The sequence below is a fragment of the Gymnodraco acuticeps genome, unplaced genomic scaffold, assembly GCF_902827175.1.
Source record: "Gymnodraco acuticeps unplaced genomic scaffold, fGymAcu1.1, whole genome shotgun sequence".
Classification (NCBI taxonomy): Eukaryota; Metazoa; Chordata; class Actinopteri; order Perciformes; family Bathydraconidae; genus Gymnodraco; species Gymnodraco acuticeps.
The window spans coordinates 1,577,285-1,597,496 of NW_022992216.1; the positions used below are offsets into that span (position 1 = coordinate 1,577,285).

General features: G+C 39.4%; 1 protein-coding gene and 1 pseudogene across 1 annotated transcript in view; one reads left to right on the forward strand and one right to left on the reverse strand.

Moving 5' to 3' along the window:
• Positions 1-20,212, reverse strand: part of hydin (HYDIN axonemal central pair apparatus protein) — a 183,537-nt gene that overhangs the window by 23,357 nt on the left and 139,968 nt on the right.
• LOC117539679 lies at positions 11,187-18,360 on the forward strand (annotated as a pseudogene).

Consider the following 20,212-nt stretch of genomic DNA (forward strand, 5'->3'; position numbering starts at 1 on the left):
TTCCTTCTTCTTCCTTCTTCTTCTTCTGTCTTCTTCTCTTCTTCTCTTCTTCTTCTTACTTCTTCTCTTCTTCTTCTCTTCTTCTTCTTTCTTCTTCTTCTTCTTCTTCTTCTTCTTTTCTTCTTCTTCTTCTTTTCTCTTCTTCTTTCTTCTTCTTCTTCTTCTTCTCTTCTTCTGTCATCACATCATGCATGGCGGGAGGATGTCATCATTAACTTAAAACTGCGTTGTGATAAAAAATTAGGAAGAGCAACACACCCCAAGTGCTTAACTCAAAACAACCATGTGATTTCCTGTAACTCCTCAGTGGTGAACTGGATCTCAAGTGGAATTAAATTAGAATGTTTAGTTAGGCTATGTTTTTCTCTTTGTTTGTCTTTGAGTAGCTATAAGGGTTGTTAAAATCCTCCTATGTAACACTGTTCAACATAATTACACATTATTATATATTATATAATATAATATATATATATATATATCTATATATATTATCCTATAACTCAGTTTTGTTTGACAGTTTGGCAATTTGCATTTTGGGATTTTGGGACCTATTTGAAGTGGCACTCTTTTGTGTCAATAAATCATGTCCTGTATGTATAAAGCTTCTTACAGACTTTTAATGTGACTTTAATTCTCATTTCACCAATAAGTCTTTGAATTAATTTATTGAATTAGAGTCAGATATATAGTCATTTATAGTCAAATGGTCCACGAAACAGAGGAGTGATAAGATCACAGAGCACTAGATGACTCGGGACATGCTATCTTTTTTTCAGTCAGAAAGGGGTTTGCATGTTTACAATTAAAATATGCAGGGGTGAGGAGTCAAAGGATTTAGAGTTTACGGACAACAACGATCAGACCATGCTCATGGACCAGGCACACACATGCTGGCTGTTCCAGGGATCGAAAGAATTGCCTTTTAAAAGTATTAGTTTAAAAAAACTGCATACAGTACACATTATTATCATAATGACAATTAAAAAAATAACAATTGGTTACAGGCCACGACGTCGTTCTGCTTTGTATTACAATGTCCCACAGAAATGACGCAGACAAAATAAACTTTCACATAGTTTATGTAATGCTAAAAAACATTTTCATACTTGTGACTGGAAATACAACTACACATGTAACTCACTCTCTTATTAAGTTTACCACCAAGTGGCCAACAGATGGCGACATAACACAAATACAAAAAGATGGCAAGTAAAAAAGAACTCAAACCTGATTTGTAGATGTTACATACATAATGCATTTTCTGCTGGAACAGGAAAGTGTTGTTTTTGAAAGTGTACCACCTGGACTGATGTGCTTTCCTCATGCTACTGCTAATGCTAATCAAACTAAATTATGTTCACCCTTCTATGCAGATGACTTGCCATTTTTTAATGGTTGTATTTAATTGACTAATGGCAGTACAGAAATACCACTTTAAAACACCCAGTTTGAAATGTAAAATGTAATCCTGAACATGGATGCAGGTCATGGAGGTCTTCAAATAAAGATAGTGGCTTTTGTCAGCCTTAAAGTATTAAAACAGCACTGCGTTTCGCTGAAAAATGTGACCCCTTGTTGCCCAAAATGTTTGGTTGAGGAAATAAATTAGATGAAGTGAAGAGCAATCATTTCTCTTCAGTATCATCTTGCATTTGCTCTTGTAACTGCAACCGAGAAAAACCAGGCTTGATATGAGAGACTTTTAATCAGACTCAGAAGGTTACCTCCTTAAAAGTTTAACAAATGTGGAAGAGAAAAACAGGCGGGGAGAAGAGGCCCTATCGGACGGGAAGCCAGACTTTCACACCTGAGCCTAGCTGTGGGAGATTCAATATTTCCCTTTTGTCCTTTTCGCTGTCTTGCTCTTACTTTTTACTCTCCACATAAAATATTTGTATAAACACAATTTAAAGTATTTTGACCAAAAACGGTAAACAGCAACATGTAGCTACCTCCTTTCTTACACAACTCCAAGGCTCAGAGACATATGCTCTTAAAGAGATTAGGATTAGCAAACATGGTAATCTTAATCTTGTTTCATGCCAGTGATCACTTTGTAGATTTTATCTGTACCAACATCTACCATTTCCTGTCCTAGTTGAGGTGCAAAGTTTCGTTCTAAATGCAATCACATTAGCCATACCTCAAAGTACATTTTGCCTAGGCTACATAAATAAATGGCCAGCACCGCTTTGAAACCACGCAGTGGTCTTGTTTGAGGACAACAACATGAACCCACACACGGATGAGATCATTTGCAATAGCGGCAAATGCACAACACAGTCTCACGGCATTTCGTGTTATAGTCACGAAATTAATCTATTGATTCGTGTTCACCAACACGATTTTCGCATTTTTTGTTTTTGTCACACAGAACGATATTAAAAGCAATGTATTTCTATTGGTAGTATGTTTAGAAAATCGTGTTGGTGAACACGAATCAATATAGATTAAATTAATTTCGTGACTATAACACGAAATGCAGTGAGACTGGGTTGAAATGCATGGATGATGTAGTAACCAACATTCCCGAACCAGAAGCCCTGGATAAATGGCAAGGTCCGTAAACTCCAAAAGACCCCAGTGTGTGCCACGAACTCCCGACACCAGTGAACATCAAGGGAACCGACATTGAGACTGGGATATCTATACCTGGGTGTTCATCTGACCAATGAACTGGACTGGTCTGATCACTCTGCTGCTCTGTACAAGAAGGGACAGAGCAGACTCTTTCTGCTATGGAGACTGAGGTCTTTCTGGGTGCAGGGGGACTCTACAGACCTTCTATGACTCTGTGGTGGCATCCGCCACCTCTTATAAACCAACACACTCTCACTCAGTGGCGCCAGCAGGGGGGGCCAGGGGGGGCCATGGCCACCCTGATATATTTGTTGGCCCCCCCACCACTCACACCGCCTCGCTAGTCACGTATGCGTAGTAGTTTATCTGATATTTAACAACAAATACACAGCTAGCGAGTCGCTTGATTTGAGCTTCCAACGCTCATAATGCAGCCCCTCCCTCTCCCTCTGCTACCATGGTAACACTATGATACTCGGCGCACCACTCTGATACTCGCGCACACCACTCTGATACTCGCGCGCACCACTCTGAGATTCGCACAGACAGCAGCAGGTTGCAGCAAAACGTTTCTTTCTACTGACTTTTCTACTGACTTGACACAAATCCACCAGCCTTCTAGAAGGTAAGTCGTATACGTCCGTTGCCTGTTAAGCCCCACAACACTTTAGGCTTTAGTGTGTTAGCTTTAGGTAGCAAAAAACGGAGATATGCTTACCTTTAGCTGTTATTCTGATCAAAATGTGTGTTCAATGGCATTAAAACGAGAAAAACGCTGGAAGACCTGGAAAACAGGCTCGGGGCTCAGTAAAGGCTGGCTTGACTTCAGGTATAATTCGTCTGTAAACACACTTTGGCGGCTATCCTAGTTAGCGTTAGTTTAGCTTGCTAAGTCTAACGTTAGCTGATGTCGGTAGGCTGGGCTGGTGTAATGCGTAGGCTACTATTAATCACTGCTGTGTGTAATGTCAATTTGCAGAAAATGAAGAGAAAGTCAACAGACATCTCTTCTTATTTGAAGAAGAAGATGAGTAAAGGAGAGACAGAGCTGGCAGGGGAGCAGCAGCATATAGGGCTAGTGAGGAGATGGCCATACATGCTAGAAAGTACATGTGGAACTCTGTTTTGTAAAAGTGAAACTAAAACCTAAGTACAGTTTTATTAATGTGATTGTGACCTTTTTAATCATTTAAGTCTTCTATACACTAGGTCTGCAGCTCCTTCAAAATGAAACGAGAATCTATGCAGTTTTTCCTCTTCTGTGTTCTGAGGTTATGAGCCGACCATTAGTCAAGTTTGTTTTCATAATATTCTGTATGCTAATTTAAAAAAGGGTAACCAGTTTGTGTATAAAGTATAAATACATTTTCAAAACAAATGGAATACAAGCTATATGTATTACTCTCACCACAGTGGCCTATCTAAAAAAATAGAAATATGTCTCGTCACCTATTTTCTGTCTAATACTAAAAGGTGGTGTTTTGTATCATTTATAATGTTTTGAATTTGCTATAAAGGTCAATAATAGATGGTGTTTTTGTGTTCAATCACAGTATGTATTTACCATTTTATACCCCTACGCTGAGGCTCCTTCAGCTTCATAAACGGACGCAAAGAGCTTTCAACTGATTGCAATGTATTCCCATCGGCGGCGGTATTTGACGCTCAGGGAAGCACCGCATCCATTTATGTCGCAGCTCTTAAAGGCAATGTGAGCGTCCATTCCCATTGGATAACGGAGAATTGTACACCCAGAAGTAAGTATTCTCCTTACTGTCGATTGATTTGACAGTAATATCTCCACTACTCATCAACTCAAAAACACCAGATTATCCTTGTTAATTAAACGACATTGATAGGTTTAAATTGTGTACAATGCTTTTGTGTTTTTCCCCTTCAATTCTGAGAAACAACTTGTTTTCTCTGAAATGTGGAGCGCCAAAGAGACTACACAATCCCCAGCTATTGTTGTGACGACGCCTGTCCGCTTTGACAAACATTGTGATAAGTCAACAAGCTCTGTGATTGGATGAAACATAAATTCATACAAAAAAATTCCAACCCTGTCTCCTAAAATTACGTTCCCACAGAAATAAACTGCATTCTCAATTACGTTTAGCTAGAAACGTATTATCTCCCACGTTACGTTTGTTATGAACATATCTTAAATACGTTTATTTTCTGCATATCTTTGCCATTTATTGTCTTGCTTATAATCATGATAATAGTCATTTATAAATATCATTTTAGAGCACACATTTGAAATCGAGAATCGGGCTCGATATATGGTTAAATTAAAATCAGTAGGCGAGGCTGTAATTTCGCAGCAGAAAATAATAGTTTTAAAATGCCAAAAAGCTGCTGTGTCGTCTATTGCACCTCAACATTAAAACAAATCCAGAGTTACGTGTTTCTGTACTTCCTCTAAGAAGAAAGGACAGTAAAAGAAGATCTCTGTGGCTTCAGGCTTGATCGCCGTTCAAATGACAGCGTTGGTTTTCCCAAAAGTGGGCGGGGCTGTAAAGTTACTCTCATCTATTATTCAAAACCATTCTATTTATTCTAACGTAAAGGCCAGTGTTTTATCTTTTTATTACTTATATTTGTATACTTTATTTGCTATGAGTTATATCTGAAGCAAATTATGTTTCTGAAGATGTGTAGTCAATTCCACCCTTCAATGTAGCATAAATGTGAACTCTCATTACAGGAACAATACCAGAAACAGACGTAGGTAGGAAAGATCCTCAGCTCGCTGATTTTCTTTGAATATAAGAATGTAAATACTGAGTTGAGAGAATAGTCAGGGGATTTGGGTGATGGGAGACACATCTAGGAAATCCCAATTTCAATAGCTTACCATTAAATGACGGATATACCTTTCTGTCTGTGATGTTTTACAAATCAGATATTAATGTGTAGAAGTAAAACATGAGAAATAGTAGAGCAATATTCTGTAAAATCATGTAAAAACATGAATAAAACTAAATATCTTCAGATATTATACAAGTGTCCTACACTAATAATACAAAGTTATTATTAGTATGCTGTGTGTACCTTGTGTGCACCTAGTGGTTAAAGCACGTTATTTAATCATTTTTGTTGAATAATGTTATTTGATGAAAAAAATATTAAGAGTACATACTTTCATAGGGGGAAAGTCGAAGGTCAATGAGAAAATATAGAATATAAAAAATTAAGAAGATACTGTAAGTGATCTCTACAATAAAACAGTTTAGTGCACGATTGTGACGGCCCCAGAGTCTGGGGCCTGTGAGTGTGCTGTAGGCCATATTTTGCAGGTGTGTTTATGTTTAGCCTGGAGGACCTGGTAGTCCAGTTTTTGCGGCTTTATTTTGTTTCCCATAGGGTTTATAATTGATTTCTGGTTAGGGGGGGGAGCACTGGGTACTACGGCCCGTGGTGTGGCTGGCTCGGGTTCTCACCTTCTGTTTGTTCCTTTTGGCCAGTCCTCCAGACCTCTTTTTGTTTCCCGTTTCGCTTGTGTGAGCAAACGGCTGATTATCAATAAATGCTCGTTACCAAGTACCGGTTATTGTGTGTATTCTTTCATGTTGCGGGTCTCAGCACGAGCCACTACCGCGGAGTAGAGGTTGGGGCCGTAACAACATGTCCAAGACACTGTGAAATGTACTTTGCACTTCAATGGAGTAATAAAAGTTTAAATGGGCATTTTCTTTATTTTTCTTTGTTGATTGAGCTGATTGAATTGTATAGTTATGGTAAAATCCCAGTAAACTAGTCAGATTTACAATATTTATCGTATTATTTACATTTTATATTTACAGTAAATTACTGGCTACTGTGTTGCATTACCTCTACAGTAATAGTGTGAAAATAGAGGTAATTACTGTAATTGATGTACATCAAGATACCATAATACCACAGCTCTGTACTGCTATATCACAGTAATTCCATGGGCATGGCAACTGTAAAGTCAGAGTATTTAGTTGTACTTTTATTCTAATTTACTGTAAAATATCTACAGTAAATTACTGTGAAATATTCACAGTCAATTACTGTGAAATCCATGCAAGTAGTAGCCAGTAATTTACTGTAATTTTACAGTCAAAAATTTTACAGTGCATATATACAGAGATGCTGCATGAGAAACCAATGTGAGTTTGGAAAATTGCACAATTTAAATCTATTCTAGTAGACCTCAACAATGGAAATATGATCAGTAGAAATGGCCATGACATGGGACCTTTAACAGATGAAATCTGGTTAATGAAAGAGTGGTTGATGGTTTATAAAAGGTTTTACTGGTTTATGAGATGTTAGTTAATAGATTGAAATGCATGGAGTAAAACCTCTCATGCAATAAAACATTAGAAACATAGAAACTTTAACACCTCTTAAAAAACTGAAAACCTTAATAAGCAGTTTAACATTTCATTAACAATTACAAACTCATATCAAAAACATCTATACAAAGGTAAAACATCATAGAAACCACCAGTAAAACCTCTTATAGGCTTGAAAACCTTCAACCATTACGACCCATCCTTAACCAGTGAAACATCTTATACAACACCATTAAAACGTTTCATACCATTTAACCTTCCTAAATCTGTAAAAACTATGATATGAACCATTTCACACCGTGTACACTATAAAACATTTCAAACGATTACAAAGTTGTAATAAAACATTAAAAACCTAAACTTTTAAAATCAACAAAGCCGTAAAATGTCTAACAAACCGCTGAAACTTCTTATAGACCTGGAAACCTTTCACGAATAATGCTCTTAGCTTGTGGGAGCAGTGTGTCCTCTGGTGACTTCTCCTCTTTGCGACAGAGTTTCTGCTGAAAATGCAGTCCTTCTAACATGTAGCATTTCAACGGTCAAATTACTTAATACCAGAGGCCTAATTTATACTGGGGACGCTGGGACATATCTCCACCACTTTTGGAATCACTTTGCATTGGGATAATATGTTTAAAATGTTCTGAAAATAGCGTGCATAAAGAATTGTACACTTTGACAAAGGTTTATTTGCACAAGAGCACATGTACAATCTTGAGGACTGTTCACACTTTTTGGGAGTATTTCTGGTAACCCAAGTGGTGCGATTTGGACCTGTGACACGTTTAATATTAGTATAATTGAATAGAGAATATTAAAGCAATTGTTGCTCCCGCTTGCAGCAGCGTAGCATAGTTACTGCACTAGTTGTCATAAAAAGTAATGTCTGCATATGTATGTATGTATGTATGTATTGTTTGCAGGCGGCGCTTAATGTAGTTCTAACCTTTTCATGATCCAGTAAAGCGTGTACAAACTATCAAAACGCTTCTAAACCAGTAAAACGTTTTAGAAACCAGTGAAACCTTAAACAAGGAAGTAAGGCCTAACTTCATTAAGAAACCTTTAAATCCTCTTATAAACCTTTCAAAACATGTTTATTAAACCTGTAAATATCTTGTCAACCAGTAACACCATTTTTGTAAACCAGTAACAGCTCTTTCATGAACCAGTTTCAATATGTTAAGGGTTATGTGGGTTATGATCACAGAAGGAAACAAATACATATTCATACTGTAGTGAAAAAACTCTTAAAACATATTGTATTTTCTTTGCAATCACAACCCCTTACTTATGTGCAATATTACCGTAAATAGCTGTGATACATACTTGGAGATTGGTTAATGAAAGAGTTGATGATGGTGTATAAAAGGTTTTACTGGTTTATGGATGTTAGTAGATTTAATTGCAGGGAGTAAAACCTTTCATAAACAAGTAGAACATTTATAAATCAGCAAAAAACCTTATTCACATTTCAGAAACCTGAAAAAACATTTAAAACACACTTAAACCCCTCTACTACCAAGCTACTGGTGAAAAAAGTCAAACTCCATTCAGATGGAAATCACTCTCTCGCATGCCTGCTCCCTTTTGTGAGAGTATAATCAAGTGTCCCTTCTCAGATTCACACATTTACAATTCATTTTGCATGACTGCATAATGAAGCAAGTGTTGTTTTCCTAGTATCACCTTCATGGAAACATGCTTCCAGAGAGCTTTGCATTTTTTTTAAATCTCTGCTATTTATCTCTTTACTGCTAGAAAGAAAGCATGCTTCAAATTATTATGACATTAAAATAATAAAAAGGATGACCTAAACATTTAATAAGATATTATGTTTGTAGTCAAATTAAAAAGTGCCATACACAAAAATCACATAACATTTTTAAGCCTATAAGAAAAATAAAATGTAACCAACATCAATACAGGAAATGGGCATTGTCATGGAAACAATTGCTTTAATATTCTCTATTTAATTATTACTAATATTAAACGTGTCACAGGTCCAAATCGCACCACTTGGGTTACCAGAAATACTCCCAAAAAGTGTGAACAGTCCTCAAGATTGTACATGTGCTCTTGTGCAAATAAACCTTTGTCAAAGTGTACAATTCTTTATGCACGCTATTTTCAGAACAAATGAAAATAGCCTATTGATTGGTGTTGGTATTATACTAAAATTCCATTAACCAAACATTTGTATGAACAAAGATAAAATAGAAAGCAATTATGACATTGACAGTGAGAGTAATAAGTGTGAATGAAAGTCTGTATGCCTTGGACAGTTTTTCAGAGAGCATGTTTTGTTAAAGATACATCAGCAGAACTTCGCTGAGGAACCTCAAATGCACAGTGCTCTTCTGTATCTGAAAACTGCCGCTTGCATCAGTTGTCAAAGGGACTGTTGTTGCTTGCTAAGGAAGGCCTGCCAAAGTGAGAGGAAGTGATTGGACTAGATTTACAGAGTTATGCAAACAGGCAACCTCACAAAACATGTGACAGTCACATGACACATTTATTTTGTTACATTCTATTCATGATACCAGGCTAATGCAAACAGCATAAAAGCAATGTGATCCTGAAGTTTGGCTGTCAGGGTTAAACCAGCAAACAGTTGCTTTTAGAAACTCTGGCAACCTTTGAGTCAGGGTTGAGAGAGCTTCCTTGGCAACCATTTGTGGACTGATGGTTATCATGTGACAGCCAAGCTGAAAACAACCGAGAGAGGGACCTACAGGGAGAAAGAGAGAGATAGAGAGGTGAATGTGCGCTCGCACGCACTTTGCGTACACACACACACACACACACACACACACACACACACACACACACACACACACACACACACACACACACACACACACACACACACACACACACACACACATACACCACACACACACACACTGTTGAGTCAAAGGAGGCTGATTCTGATGTAATCCAACAACCCCTCCCTTTTTCCAATCCCCCTGCCTCCAAGGCTGTTCCTGGATATTCAAGTAAGTACCTGGTTCCCCACAACATATAGCGACTTTCCGGCGGTAACACAACTTACTGTGCATATTATATAATTACAGATCAGTTGAGGACCAGCAGTTGACGGCTTACCACTACTTTTAGTTTTAATGGCATTACAATGTGGTCACCCCTTTTTGAAAACAATGATAATTCAGGCTTTAGTTAACAGAAATGGTGTGAGTGATACAATAAATCAGAGAATATAGGGGAAATGTGCATGATTGTTTTTATTTCATAGTTTCATATAATATATGATAATATAAATAGATATAAGAACATGATGAACAAGTATTAATAAACACATTAAATCCCATTCAGTTAATATATGACAAATACCTTACATTTCCCCCTATTTCTGTGATCCTATCGACATCCCAAACAGAACCAACTACAACAATGATCATTCTGAAAAGCATCTTTCATTAACCCAACCAGAGACGTATGCGTTACGCGACTTCTTCCTGCTTTAATTTGAAAGCCAACACTCGTCAGTTCTTCTGCAGCTGTATCCCCTCCTTTCCAGGGAACACCCAATTGAATATCATATGAAAAAACGCGAAACTGCTCTTGGATCAGCCTCGTGTATTCAGTGCATCGTTGCCAATGGGTCTTCATGGCAGGGAGGGACGCATGCGCAATGCTTTGTGTTGCAACACAACTGAGCTCGACAGCAATCTTCATCAGGAGAAAACCGACGTTCTAACCCTTTTGAGACAAACTGAGAAACTACACATGATTGAGATTCAGGATTACTGCGACCACATACATGGATTACAATAGAGGAAGCTTTGAAAATACCACAATCAATGATACTAAAATATTTTTTGTCACGTGGTCATACTTGACCAATCGGAGGGAGCCAGATCCAGCGGAAAGTATGCTCTTTGTTCGGGTATTTTGCCAACTTTATCCCGAAATCTGAGCCTTATGATTTGTATAAATCACGGGATGTGTTTATGGAGGGTACGTTTTTATAGCAAAAGGCACCATGTGGATCATTTTTAATGCGTTCGTGTCGAAGTTTTGATTCCATTCGCTCAGCCTTATTTCATCACATGACTCCCCTCCCCCACCCAGCGCAGGGATCGGTGAAGAAGGCGGACATGTTTGAGGGAAATGTGTTGGTTAAAAAGTATCGAGGTGGAAGACAAGAAGATTATTTGAAGAAAGTTTCGCATTATTTTGGGATCTACCAGTCGCTATTCAATATCTTTTTATTTAAGGTTTTTTGTCGTACTTTTGAAACACCCTTTTGATAATGTGACTTTCATTTTAAACTGAATCTACTTTGATTTTACATTTTAGAACTGTAGACATACTTAACGTTTCGAGAACATGGTGTTTCTTTTACTAGTTTATTTGAGTGACATTGTGGGGAATTTGTAACCTTGGTGTGGGGGATGGGGGCATGTGGTTAGGTAACCATTTTGTGTGGTTGTTGAAATGTCCAGATAGTGTCGGTCGCTTTTAAAGATCAAAAGTCTTCGTAACTTTTGCGTCTGTTTATGATTTTGATTTGATCTTGTTTTTTGATTTTCTTTGAAAGACCAGCCATGGTATTATCATTTTTAAACTGCAACATAGATTTTCGTTTTTAATTCCTAATGCTTTAACACATTTGTCAGTGGGATTGTCTTATTCATTTGGTAAATGCAGCATTAGCATACTTTTATCAAATGAATGTGGTCTGAGGTCAATGAGAAAACTGCTGTGTCATTCAATGGATATTGGTAGTTCGTATGATCCTGTCTAGGTGTGGTGTTGTTATTAGTCGTTGAGGTAAACAGGGGCTATAGTTTCGTCGTTAAACATGCAGTCAGAAGTTTTAGGCTCTGGACTTGATCCTAGTTATGTGGTGGCGTTTGTAAGCCATGGAGGCCTTGTCCTCTAAAATGTTGGCCTTTTTCTGCAACAGATGAACGCTGTTTATTATACTCGTGCTTTTAAGCAATATGTGTAGCATTTTGTACGTTTTCCTTCATGTTTTATCGTAGTTATTATAACGAATTATATTACTATGTGTCACTGTACTTAAGATGGCGGGTGTGCAACTCTTGTGAAAGGCAGAAATGCGGATATTCTGCTAAGCATAGAGCTCGTGGGAGAGGCTCTTATGGGATTCGCGTGACCTGGCGCTTGAACCAATGGGCTTCTTGGTATTTACCCTAGAAGCCCGCGTTACAAACCCATTGACCAATCCCCGCTGTCGTTTTGCACACGTTGACGTAATGTAATATGAGAAGGAGGAGGGCGGTGTCGGTACCCTCACATATTGTACAGGATTTAAATTGAGGAGCCATTTATCAACAGCATTTCTGCATTACAGAATAGGCTGGGCCAATGGTATTGTTCTCTATCTTTGACGGACAGAAGAAACTTGCGAATAGGTTGGCCCTAAAGATTGTCAGTGACGCGTCAGTATCTAGGGGTGTGGTGACTTTGACTGACGTGGTAGACAACGAATAGCAATTCAGAGGGCGTGAGTAGGCTGACGTAGTCTATCCAATAGGGTGAACGGTTGGTCTATAAAATAACGGGTGTAGTCGCATTGTCGCCATTTCAACGAAGCTGATTAAAGGAGTTCGCCGTGGCGGGGAGCGGAGATAACTGACGAACAGAGACGGATCCAGGTCTGAGTCTAGCTAAAAACAGAATCCGGATCCATCCTGATGGATATGGCCGTTAACCCGCTCCTTGAAAGGTATCTACCGGTAAAATTGACTCTCAGCTTTCCACCAGATGGAATATTATAAACATTTCTTATGATTTTATCTAAAAAAATGTCGTTGCTGTCAGCTTGTGTTTGCTGTAATAGGACCGGAAAAGGGAAATATACAACGAAAATGCTACAGGAAGGGTCTAGCTGGTCTTGAAAGGGATTAGAACATGCATTAATGGCGAGGAAATGTATTGTGTTTGGTTTGAAACAAGCTGCGACTGTTGTTCGCACTACGCCGGCGCCATCTTCTGAGCCCCTCAGCCGTTGGCCGCTCTCTCCCGCTGCCCTGCAGTGCTAACATTGCTAGCATTAGCATTACAGACCAAAACCCATTTTCTGTAGAACAGTGCCTGAAACCCCGACCAACATTTGTGTAGGTAGTGATTGTAATTAAGCGTTTTGTTCCAAACTTCATGACACGCTCTCAACACTCTTAACGTAAGCTCTGGGACCGTAACATGTTTATACGGGCTGCTAACAGCATCATAGTGTTGACGAGCATACGCTGTCTTACCCAAAACAATAAGAGTCAGAGTCGTGTGCTTACAACGATAACTTAGCGGTTTTAACTAGTTTGTTATTGTAGCCATGTGACGGGCAGTTGTTGTGATCAACGGTACGACGATACATTACTATGCAAGGGTTAACCACCCATGTGTGTTGGCTGTTTCAGTTGGTTGCCTGGTTACGTTGCTCAATGTCACTCAAAATAGGTAGCAACTTTGATTATGAGGTTTTCGTTAGGTTTCACATCATTAACATAACTCCACTGTACTTGAATCTCATCTTTTTTAATTTTTCATTGCATTGGATATATACCCAATTTGATTTAATAACTAACTTTGTTAACTACATTTCAGCTAACGTGAAATATGTTTTTTTTTAGTGTTGTTATTGTTATGTACATGGTCACTTTCCATTTAAAAATAATAAAGTACACTAACTGTCAAATGTGTTTCCTAAAGTTGTATTATTCCAAAAAGACTGTCAACAAACTGCCAACAAAATTGATAAATTAACGCTTTATTTGTAGTCTACAGCCATATCTGCATATGCAATTCCCTTCTGTGATGACAAAGTTAACCTTTTACTGAGGAGCCCATATCTGTCTATAAACAGTGGTTAGTGCAATGAGTAGATGTATGGAATATGGTGATACAGCATACACCTGCCCCGGAAGGTACTTTTTCTCACATGATACAATCTCAGGAATACTACCTGTTGCTTCAATACCAAAACCAACAAGATCAACTTTATATAAATACTATTTTGTTGTTTAAGAGTGTTTTGTTAGGCTAAAGGTTTATAGGAGTTCATGCTGTTGACATCAGGGGAGTGAACGTTTCCCTGACATCTAAACTACCAGGGGAGGTAGCCAGGTATACTGTTGAGTTTTTGAGCATTTCCTTGTAGAACTACAGCAACTCTGCAGAACTGGGATGAGGCATTTTACTCTACTTGCAAGTTTATGTCATACACCATGTATCAATACAAAGCGGCTTTAGAAATTGTACAGTCTTCCCATAGTAGTAACACAGGTCTTAATACTTGCTACAGCACAATATTCACATGATTTAAATAAAAAAAAATCCGTTAAATATTATTTCCCCTCCATAATATCAGAGCATTCTAATGCTTTCCTTATGGAAACAACCTTTATAACAACTACACTTTTGCAGTGGCTAGCAATATCCCAGTACGGCATACAACACAGCAAGATGTTAACTCATTGTGACAAAATGGCTGGTAAAACCTTGCAATGGATAATACATTTTTGTATTACCGATCATAACACATGGCATTTCCTGTTCCACATGTCAACAGGGAGCAGTTACTGCCGCTCTTATTGATAGACATAAAGCGGAAGGAGTGCTAGGCAGACTGTACATTTTCTTATTACTGTATTTTGTGAGTGTTGTAGGCAAAGAACGATGAATCAAGTTTGAAACTACTCACAATATGCCAGCAAGATGTCATTTTCACATGCACTTTAATTCATTGTATTATCCACAGTATTTATGGGAATAAAAATACGGCATATATGTTTCTGCTAATACTGGGAAATTAGAACCTGGACATTAAGTTTTACTATTAATGAATTTGTTAAGGTGAACATCAAACATAGTTCAGCATTGGAGACATACCAGTCCTGTAGCACATCTTCCAGGTAGTTAATTGGTTTTTTCAACTGCTCTCTACAGCTCCCATGTCGGGGTTGAGGTTGGCATAATGGGAGTCACAACGATGGACCAGAGTTCTGGCACAGCAGGAAAACGCATCAGAAAACCTTCCCTTCTCTATGAGGGCTTTGAGAGTCCTGGGATGCCCCCGCTCAGTCTTTTGATGTCTTCAGGACCCCCACAGCCCATGGTGAAAGACCCACACCGGCAGGGGAGGATGACTAACCAACTTCAGTTCCTACAGAAAGTCCTGATCAAGTCTTTGTGGAGGCACCACTTTGCATGGCCCTTCCATGAACCCGTAGATGCGACCAAGCTCAGCCTGCCTGTGAGTGTGCTTACTAGTAATTATAAGGCTTGCATTCTGTTAAGAGGAGGGATGGTTATTTCTATAAAACAGTATTTTTTTTTCACAGCATTTCCTAAATATTAACATTTGAAAGGTTTGTTTCACCATCACTAATATACAATTGACTATCTTACCATGTGAAATCTACTGTGTCAGATTTTATTCAATGTTAATAATTTAATTTATTTAACACTAAAGAAGTTTCTGATCTTGAAAGTGTCTTTTTGACCCCTTTCAGGACTATCATAAGATCATCAAAACTCCCATGGACATGGGCACTATAAAGAAGAGACTAGAAAATTACTTCTACCGCAGTGCCAGTGAGTGCATGCAGGACTTCAACACCATGTTTACCAATTGCTACATTTATAACAAGGTAAGACTTTGTTTGAGCCTGGGGCACTAACAAGATTATGTTTCATGCCAGCTGCTATTGTTTGCTCTTACATGTGGCCGACGTTGAAAGCGAAGATGCAAAATTCAGTATATTGAATTAAAAACGTATTTTTTTATATGTAATATCATGTATATCTTTACTGTTAGAATCATTATACCCCCCTCTTTAGCCTACAGATGACATAGTACTGATGGCTCAATCTCTGGAGAAGGCCTTCCTTCAGAAAGTCGCTCAGATGCCCCAGGAAGAACTAGAGCTAGCTTCTCCCACAGGGCGGATCAAACCAGGAAAACCTGGCCGAAAAGGCAGAGGTAATGCAAGCAGGCAATCAAACCAGGCATCTCAAGTCTGTCATACTCCAATGCCATACCACCAATTATTAAAATAAATAAAGACATGTATAAACAACTTAATTGAATATTTTTGCAATCTCACACCTTCCTGTTCTCTTATCCTCGCCCTCTATCTTGCAGTCTCCGGAGGAGTGACTACAGCTCATCAGGTCCCGGCTGTTTCCCTCAGCATACTCACCGCCCACTCCGGAAACACCTGACTCCATCCTCTCCACCCCCCCACAGCCACACATGACCAAAAGTCTGCCCCCTATTCTTACAACTGAACAAAGCATCCCCACCATTACTGGTCTTCCTCCAACACAGCCAACCACTAAGGTAACGATAGTAAGTTAATCGATAATTATTAATGGAGACCATACACAAAACGTGTTTCCCCAACTCACCCATACACCTTATTTTTCCTCACAGAAAAAAGGTGTGAAGAGGAAAGCAGACACAACCACCCCAACCACTGTAGCCATGCCCATCATGAGCACCATGGGTGTTAGTGGCATCAACATGGGGATGGGCGGTGGGCACAACTCCCCGCTCACCCTCACTTCACTTGGGGTAGACCATAACTCCAGCCTCGGGATGAACCAGGGCATGAATATGGGTATGGGCTGTGGAACAGTAATGATGGGTAGCAAATCAGCATCCGGGAGCAGGAGAGGAGTGAGTGGACGAGCCATCAAGCCCCCCAAGAAGGACTTGCCAGATTCCATGGTGCCACCACCGGTGCGCCGCAGCAAGCTGAATCCCCAGCTGCGATACTGCAATGGAGTCCTGAAGGATCTGCTGTCAAAGAAGCATGCAGCGTACGCCTGGCCGTTCTACAAGCCTGTCGATGCCTCAATGCTTGGTCTCCACGACTACCACGACATCATTAAGCAGCCCATGGACCTCAGCACTATGAAGGTACTCACCATAAACACACTTAATTATTAACATTTCAGAACAGAGAAGCACTTTTTCTTGGTCTAAGTTAAGGAAACCTGTTGTGGTATGGGGAAGATTAACTTGATGAACTGTTTTTGGCAAGTTTAGAATGTACCTATAATCTCCTTCTCTCTCATTGTTGTAGCGGAAGATGGACAGCAGAGAGTATCGTGACTCCCAGCAGTTCTCTGCTGATGTTAGACTGATGTTCTCCAACTGCTACAAGTACAACCCTCCTGATCATGACGTTGTGGGCATGGCCAGAAAGCTGCAGGTAATGCACTTATTTCAGTGATACTATTTGTTATACTCCTTTTAAAATAATTCAATTTAACTGCTTGTGTTTTTAATTCCCTCGAATCATCACTGTTCTTGTTTTTTTATTATTGATCCTCACCATCTGTTTAATCCTTTTAGGATGTCTTTGAGTTCTGCTTTGCTAAGATGCCAGACGAGCCACAGCACCCCCTAGCTCCTCATCTTCCTCCTCCTCCTCTTCATCCTCATCTGAGAGCGAGGTCAGCAGTGAAAGTGAGAGCGAGAGCAGCCCCAGCTCTGACTCTGAGGAGGAGAGGGCAAACCGGCTGGCAGAGCTGCAGGAACAGGTTTGTACTCCTGTGTTTGCACACGCGTGACACACACAACATATGAAATCATTTTCATATGCCTTTTCATCAGTAATCATAACATATCTGTCTTTCTTTCTCTCTTCAGCTAAAAGCCGTACACGAGCAGCTCACTGCACTCTCACAGGGCCCCATCGTCAAACCCAAAAAAAAGAAAGATAAGAAGGACAAGAAAAAGAAGAAAAAGGTAGAAAAGGAAAAGCATCGGAAGATAGAGGAAGAGGTGACACCCATTAGACCGCCCAAGACCCCTAAGATCACCAAGACCCCAAAATCTAAGAGCAACAGAGGATCATCAGGTCCTGTAGCATCAGGCAAGAAGGCAGCAAGCAAGAAAAACAACAAGCGCAAGTGAGTACTGACCCCTGCTGGACGATGGTGGAATCATGTGTGTGGCATGAAGCTCTATCTGTTGGTGCGTCTAGAATATGCCCTAGACATCTGAAAAGAAGCCCCCAGGGATGAATAGACAGATTGCTACTTGATGTATATTTTTTATATACAGTGTCACCTTTTAACATTCTCTCCCTCCATTTCCTTTTCCTGTCTCATCAGAACCAAAAAGGGCGGCATGACCTTTAACGTGCCTCAGCCTCCACGAGCCCATAGTGAGCCATTACGACTCAGACGAGGAGGAGGAGACGGCCCCCATGTCTTATGATGAGAAGCGCCAACTCAGCCTCGACATCAACAAACTGCCGGGAGAGAAGCTGGGCCGCGTCGTTTACATCATCCAGTCGCGCGAGCCCTCGCTCCGAGACACCAACCCCGAGGAGATCGAGATTGACTTTGAGACGCTGAAGCCGTCAACGCTGCGGGAGCTGGAGAGATACGTCATGACGTGTCTGAGGAAAAAACCCAGAAAGCCATATGGTTAGTAGAAGCCCAAAGCCCAAATAATGCATATTTGTTAACCTATTAAGCCCCAAGCCTGTTTACAGGCCTCAGGCTAAAAAATGACCATAACTTCACTTCTAAAGGGGTAAATTAATAATATTTTTTCTCAAAGCAATGATAAACCTGTGAGTTGGATGTAGAAAATTCAGAATCAACATATAATTTGTTTATTTTAAAGTCAATTCAGATTGAACATAGTAAAAAAAATGTAAATGATAGTGTCCGTCCAAAAGAAAAACATTACTTATAGTGAAAACCACCCTTGAATGATGGGATGGTAGACTAAAAGCTTTAGGAATCCAAACTATAACATATAATAAGTTCCCTGTATCAAGATTGTTGCAAAACAAGTGACATTTGACCTTTTTAGAGAGATTTAGCAAAAAAAACACCTCTGGGATCTTTTGGGTGCATTTGGCGTTTCTCTGGAACCCATTGGTCGATTTTGGTGATTGACCCTCTTTTTAACCCTTAGAGCCAATAGAATCAAGGGGAAGTTCGACATCCACACACACGTTACCATTGATGATTGAGAGTGGCGCATACCCAGTGTAAAGCTATGTTACGCTCTGAAAAAAACTCAAACCTTGGCTCAAACTAGTAAATATGAATGGATTATAAGTAATCATTTCAAAGTGACACAGACACATTGGATTAACCTTCAGCAGCGTTTTTATCGTTTTGATTCCATTGAACACAACTTTGATCAGAATAACAGCAACGGTAAGACTATTCGCGTGTTTGCTCCGTAAAGCTACGTTGTGATGTCTGGGTTTGTATCCCACAGTGGCGAACCGTCAGGGCCTTCAAGGTATTCAGAGAATACCCTGCAACACTCAGAAAAACAAAAAATCGCAAAATTAATAAATGAGAATGGTGTCTGTGTTGTTGATCTGTAATATTACAGTGTTACGTTGATTGGTTTGTCCTTCTCGGACCATGCACTACGCATTTCAGTAGAAAAGAAAGCAACCAATCAGATCTTGTTCTGGGTCTCTGGGAGAATATCCTTCAACAAGGTATTCTACATCCTTGATAGAATGCCCTGGCCGTTGCACTGAATGTACGTTTGGACTGACAGTTTGATCATCCAATCATATATTGATTTGTAGCCAATGGGCGTATTCTTTCAGAGCTCCCCTCGGTTCCAGGGTATTCTAGAAGGCCCGCTAGTTAACTGGCTCGAGACAGAGCATCTAGATCAGATCAGGGGTCACCAACCTTTTTTAGGGTGAGGGCTACTTTAAAAAAATAAAACAAGTCGGATGTTACTTTTACTCCTCTTTTTTTGCAGTGTATATATTTAGCACATTTTAACATTATGATATGCTGACCTTTAACCTTTGTGTCTGTTTGGGTCTGTGGGACCCGTTTTCAATGTTTACTAAATAAAATGTATTCAATTTAATTATTTTAACCTGCTTTATTGGGGGTGGACCTCACCTCCTCTAGGGGGGTCCGGGGGCATGCTCCGCCGGGAAGATGTTTTTTGTAAATGTTGAAGTGAAAAGCATCAATATGGTGCACTTTGAGCACAAAATGAATGTATGGATACAGCTCTCAACACTCAGATGAAAGGGAGCTGTATACTTTTCAATAATCCAACATCTTTAGAATATGATCACAACCAATAACAAATCATTTAAACTGGTTTATTTCTTATCTTATGTTACCTAGTTAGCATTCTTTCTTTTTATTTATGCATATTTTACTAATCACTCCCTTTTTAAACTTTTTTTTTTACTGTCCTATAGTACACACTGGAACGATTTCTTACTTTATCTATATTAAATAGATAAGGTGTGCTCTCCCTAGCTCTCTCTCCCTCCCTCCCTCCTCCT